This window comes from Urocitellus parryii, chromosome 14 (genome assembly GCF_045843805.1).
Source record: "Urocitellus parryii isolate mUroPar1 chromosome 14, mUroPar1.hap1, whole genome shotgun sequence".
Taxonomy (NCBI): domain Eukaryota; kingdom Metazoa; phylum Chordata; class Mammalia; order Rodentia; family Sciuridae; genus Urocitellus; species Urocitellus parryii.
Window position 1 is genome coordinate 55,272,175 of NC_135544.1, and position 5,534 is coordinate 55,277,708.

At 45.0% G+C, this 5,534-nt stretch overlaps 1 pseudogene; it reads right to left on the reverse strand.

Moving 5' to 3' along the window:
* Positions 1-4,182: 4,182 nt before the first annotated feature.
* LOC144250163 (Krueppel-like factor 13 pseudogene) lies at positions 4,183-5,264 on the reverse strand (annotated as a pseudogene).
* Between the last annotated feature and the right edge of the window lie 270 nt (positions 5,265-5,534).

Genomic DNA, 5,534 nt, shown 5'->3' on the forward strand with positions numbered 1-5,534 from the left:
TGACACTCATAATGCACCAGACCACATTATAAGTGACTTACATATATTGACTTATTTAATGTTCCTAATAAACATGAAGAGGCCACACAAAATGAACATGTACCGCTATTATTCTCATTTTATAGATGAAGTAAATGATGCACAGTGGTTTGTCTTAGCTGTCACATAACCAGCATACCACTAAGGTATCTTCAAAATATTCTTATCTTTTGTATTCCTAGATTTACCAATTGTGAAGGCTCTTTATTGGCTTCTTGCAATGATAAATGAAGATTTAGCTCATTTTTACCAAGCTCTCCTATATCCTGATCTTGCAATTTGTTTTAATAAGAAAATCTGTCTTCTATAGAATCCCTTTAGTTCCTGCCATTTTAAGTTTTATGCTACCTCGACCTCTCGTTTTTCCAACTGTGGAGAGTGCCTTTTCTCTTTCCACTCTGTGCTACAGGAGCAGCCTCCCTGCTTATCTGGTCAGTTCTACTTTCCCTTCTTTCCTTTCTACCTCCAGACAACAAAGCCACATCCCCAGTCCTCTTGACCTTTCACTTTTAATGAGGTTCACATCACTGCATTCTACTCTATAGCCACAAGACTTTCATACTTTCTCTGTAAGTTGATTCTAAAGTACAAAATTCAACAGAGTGTTAACACTATTATGATCCTGTAAGTATTGTTGAAATATAATGTTAGGAATGCATTATATTTGTATTTCCTTTCTTTTATATCTGTTTTTTTTCCTTGTAGTTTCTAATTTTTTTCTCTTGCATCATCTATCTTTCTTGGATTTTAAATTTTATTAGAACTTCCTGTCACGAGTCCCTGGTATTGTAGGTCTTTTTGCCACCTAGTTCCTGCTCGGAGCTCTCCAACTTCCTGATCCACCCTGCTGTCATCCTGGGACTCACTGTTGCTCTTCTGAAGAGGATTCATTGTTTTTTTGAACTTTCCTCTTTCTTAGTGTATTCCCTCCTTTTGATGAATATGTTACATCAATTCTAAAGAAATTTCATCAGAAAGCACTATAATAACTGAACTTACTCATTACTTACATTTCAGAAGATATTGATTTTTTCCAGCTCTCATATTTGGTGAATGACTTTGCTGACTAGAGATTTCTGGGTGAAAAATTATTTTCCCTCAAAATTTTGAAAACATCCTTTCATGATTTTCCCTGATCTAGTACTGCTGATAATTCTGATGATAGTCTGTGTTTTTTTTTTTTTTTTTTAGGGAATTTGTTTTTATCTCCACACTGGACAACTTATTTATAAATTATATTTGTATGTTTTATATTTATAATTTTGAAGTTTTATAATGATATATCTCAGCCTATGTCTTTCTTTTAGCTATTAAATCAGATACATCATGGATGCTTTAAATTTGTTGTTGTTGTTGTACCGTGGATTCAACTCATGGGCACTCGACCACCAAGCCACATCTTCAGCCCTATTTTGTATTTTATTTAGAGACAGTGTCTCACTGATTTGCTTGGCACCTCGATTTTGCTGAGGCTGGCTTTGAACTTGTGATCCTCCTGTGTCAGCCTCCTGAGCTGCTGGGATTACAGAGATATGCCACTGTGTCGGCATGGATGTTTTCAATTTGCTGACTTCCATGTAAGAAGCATTTTGTAAGAAGCATGTAGGAGATTTCTTCTATTTTTATTTATTATTATCACCTTTTCCTATTTATTCTGTGCTCTCTAAAGTTGGACATCTGCAAGTAAACCATGTCTCATTTTCTCTTATATTTTCTATTGCATATTTAATTTTATTATTCTGAAGATTTTTTAATATTAATATTTTAATTTGCAAGAACATAATGATTTTTTTGTGGGGGTACTGGGGCTTAAACCCAGGGATGCTTCACATCTGAGCTACATCCTGAGCCCTTTTTATTTTGAGACAAGGCTTGCTAAGTTGCTGAGTGAGGCTGACCTTCAACCTGTGATCTTCCTGCCTCAACCCTCTGAGTCACTGTGATGACAGGCCTGTGCCACTAAGCCTGGCTTTCTTATTTCTAAGAACATCTGGTACTTGTATTTTTTGTTTGTTTTGTAGATAAGAAAGATATCTTCCCAAATATCTTTGATGGTACCATCAGAAAGGTACCACCTATCTGTCCATCCGTCCGTCCTTCCTTCTTTCTTCCTTTTCTTCTTTTTTCTGTGTTGATGAATTATCTCTTTTTTCTGGAGTCACTTTTGCTTATTTTGAGCTTTCTCATATTGCATTTTTTCTCTCCACATTTTTGGTGGTTCTTGCTGTCCATTTGCACTATGAAAGCAGTAACAGAAAAGCCAGGTGAGTTTCTGTCAGGTGCTGTTATTGCACTAGCAAACTTTGTTCTAAGATATGTGGGTGGGAGCTAAATATTATAGTTTTAGACTCCTGAATGTCAAAGTTCCAACTCCCACACAAGCTGCCCTGCTTCTTCCAAAGAACCATGTTAGATTTTATAGAGAAGAATGGCAGGTTTTACTCCTTCCTTCCTTCTTCCTTCTTTTCCTCTTCTCTATCTCTCTCTCTAGTTGTGATGGGGTAAATCTTAGGCAGCAGCTGAACCATCTAAGAAAGCGTATGGGTGAAAGAGATGGGTTTGGGGGAGGGTGACATGCTTTGTTTGAAATCTTTCAATTAATCTCTTCATTTTTAGCCTATGCCTTAGTTCTGTTCTCTAAGTTGATCAACCCTTCAAAGTTCTCAGTTCCCCGATTCTGTGGGGGCAGAACATCTTGCTACTTCTGCCTTTTCTATGTGAGCACTTGATAGCACTTTCCATTGCCTTATTTATCAGGCACTGGTTTATCGTTTTTCATTCTTCCCAGTATTTCTTGAAATTACTTCTCAAATGCCCTCTTTTCCCCTCTTTTTCTCATTGCTGGCCTAATCTATTTTGTGTGTGCATGTGTGTGTGTGTGTGTGTGTGTGTGTGTGTGTGCATGTGTGTGTGATTGTGTGTATACCTTTACTACCAGTTTTGTTGGTTTGTGGCAGGGAGAGAAGATAACTTGGTCCTTTATCTTTTTCCTCCCGTTAGAATGAAGAACAAAATTACCATTCTTGTTCATGGCTGCTGTGTGGTGAACTGGACACAGGCAATGGTGTGGAAGGGAGATGAATTTGGTAGTTAAGGCAATTGCTCACGTGTGGAGTGTTAATAATTTGCACTAGAATTGCAGAAGTGGAGATGGACTGGAGTGAACAGATTGGGGGTGACTTTACAGTGAAATTGGTGATCTGGATGATGCATTAAATAAGGAAGTAGAGAGTTTTCCAAGGATGACTTCAATAATGCCACAGAATAAAGAGGAGGTGACTCCATAGCAGCATGGGAGAGCTAGGGAACTGGGTACACCGACACTTCATAAAATCATTTTAGAAAACCAGAATTCCCAGGCTCTATTTTCCAGTCAGAGAATATGGTATAATAGTGAAGGGTCCCTGGTGCTGTCTGTTGGGCAGTGGGGGCCCAGACAGGTGGAACCCAGGCTGTCTCCTTAGAGATTGGATGGTGTGATGTTGTGCCCAGCCAGGGCTTGCGTCTCTGCTTCCATTTTTCCAAGGGGCCCAGGAGAGGGCTCCTGAAGGTAAGGAGTGAGACAGGCAGTGCCAGTCATGGAGGGCAGATGACACTCTCCACAATTCCCCCAAGTGGAGTGCTCCTTTGACCTGTCATGGCTTAAGGCATCCCTTGTTAGGTGGCCTGTCCCTCAGACCCATCTGCATTTTGAGCCAAGCCTATGTGGCCAAGGATGGAGGCTGAGTGGATGGGTAGAAGGGAGGGGGAGGACACGCCTCACCACTAAAAGATCTGCCTTGGAATCACAAATGTCAGTGACCACATCTACTCCCAGCTGATGGACTGACCCACATGCATGCTGAGCTCCACCTGCACTGGTTGGCCTGCTCTGTCCCCAGTGTGTTCCCAAACCTAAAAGAAAATTCCAGAGTGCAAATCTATGTACAGAGTAAGGCGGCAGGAAGGGGTGCCCTCACTGACCTCGTGGAACGTGTCCATCCCTGAGAAAGGGGGTTCGACACCGCTGAATCGCAACTTTGTGGGTATCTCCATTGTGCAATTTGTGGATGATGTTTTTTGAAATTTTTTTTGTTTTTTTCTTCTTTTGATTTTTTTTTGTTTTGCTTTTTTTTTTTTTTAAAAACAAATTGACTTTGACACCTGAGGTGAAGAAAAGTGTTTTTACGTGGACTTTTCATGAAGTTCTTGCTCTTTTTTTCTTATTACAAAAGGAAAGGGCACGGACTGACAAAGAGGAGGTGAGAGCGGCTGCTCATGGCTGTTGTCAGGGTAGGGGTCCTTGGCTGGGCGCGGGGCTGGCGGAGGGACTGGCGGGGCTGTGCTGCTGTGGGTCCAGTGGGGCTCAGGGTGAACTGGCTGGGCTGATGGTGGGGCTGCTGGCATCAGAGCGGCTGTAGTCGCTGAGTGAGCCGGTCCGCGAGCCCCCGCGACGCCGCTGCAGCATGCCGGGGTGGAAGGTGGCGTGGCGGCGAGCATGCTTCGTCAGGTGATCGCTGCGCATGAAGCGCTTCTCTGCAGATAGGGCAGCTGCACTTCTTCTCACCAGTGTGTGTGCGGTAGTGCCGTGCCAGCTCATCAGAGCGTGCGAACTTCTTGTTGCAGTCCTGCCAGCTGCAGGCAAAGGGCCTCTCACCTGTGTGAGTTCTCAGGTGCGCCTTGAGGTGCGAAGATTTCCCATAAACTTTCTCACAGCCCGCGTAGTGGCACTTGTGCTTTCTCTGCGGGGACTCGAGGTCGGCGCGACTTCGGCCCCGCCGGCCCCTTTGTCTGAGGCCGGACTCGCCGCTCCCCGCGGGTCCTGGCTCCCGCTCGGGATCTAGTCCAGCCTCGGGCTCGCTCCAAGCGGGGCTGGGGGGCGCGGCTGCCGCACCTTCTCCGCCAGGGGAGACGGGTTCGGAAGCAGGCGGCGGCGCGGGTGGCGCGGGCGGTAGTCGGCAGGGGGTCCTCGCCTTCCGGGCAGCAGCGCCCTCTCTGCGCTCCGCTGGGGCGGGCGCTGGCTCTTGTTGGTTGAGGTCCGCTAGGATCCGCGCCACCACGAAGAGCGAGGCGCTGTCCTTGCCGTCGCGGCGCTCCTCAACGCGCGGCAGTGCGGGGGTGGCGGCGGCGGCCGCGCCCTCGGGCCGGGACTCCGGCCCCTTCCGCGGTCCGTGCACGACTGCGCGGCTGGACATGGACACGAGGCACTCGGCGGCGAAGTGGTCCACATAGGCGGCGGCTGCCATGCTGCGGGCTCCGGCCCAGGGCTTTTCTTAAGATGCCTTAATAATTAGGTTCTCCTGAGCAAACATCTTTGTCTTCCCCTGAATTTATCTATTTTCCTCCTGATGTAAGAAGAATAGTTTATATGGCTGAGGTCAGGCAAAGGTCCCAAATAGCTATACTTTTTAGACCTTGCAATGCCATTGAAGCAGAGCTGTTGATCAATTTATTTGCTCTGTATAATTTTCATAAACTCCTGATCCACTGCTCATGTCTAATGACTGTCTAACAGT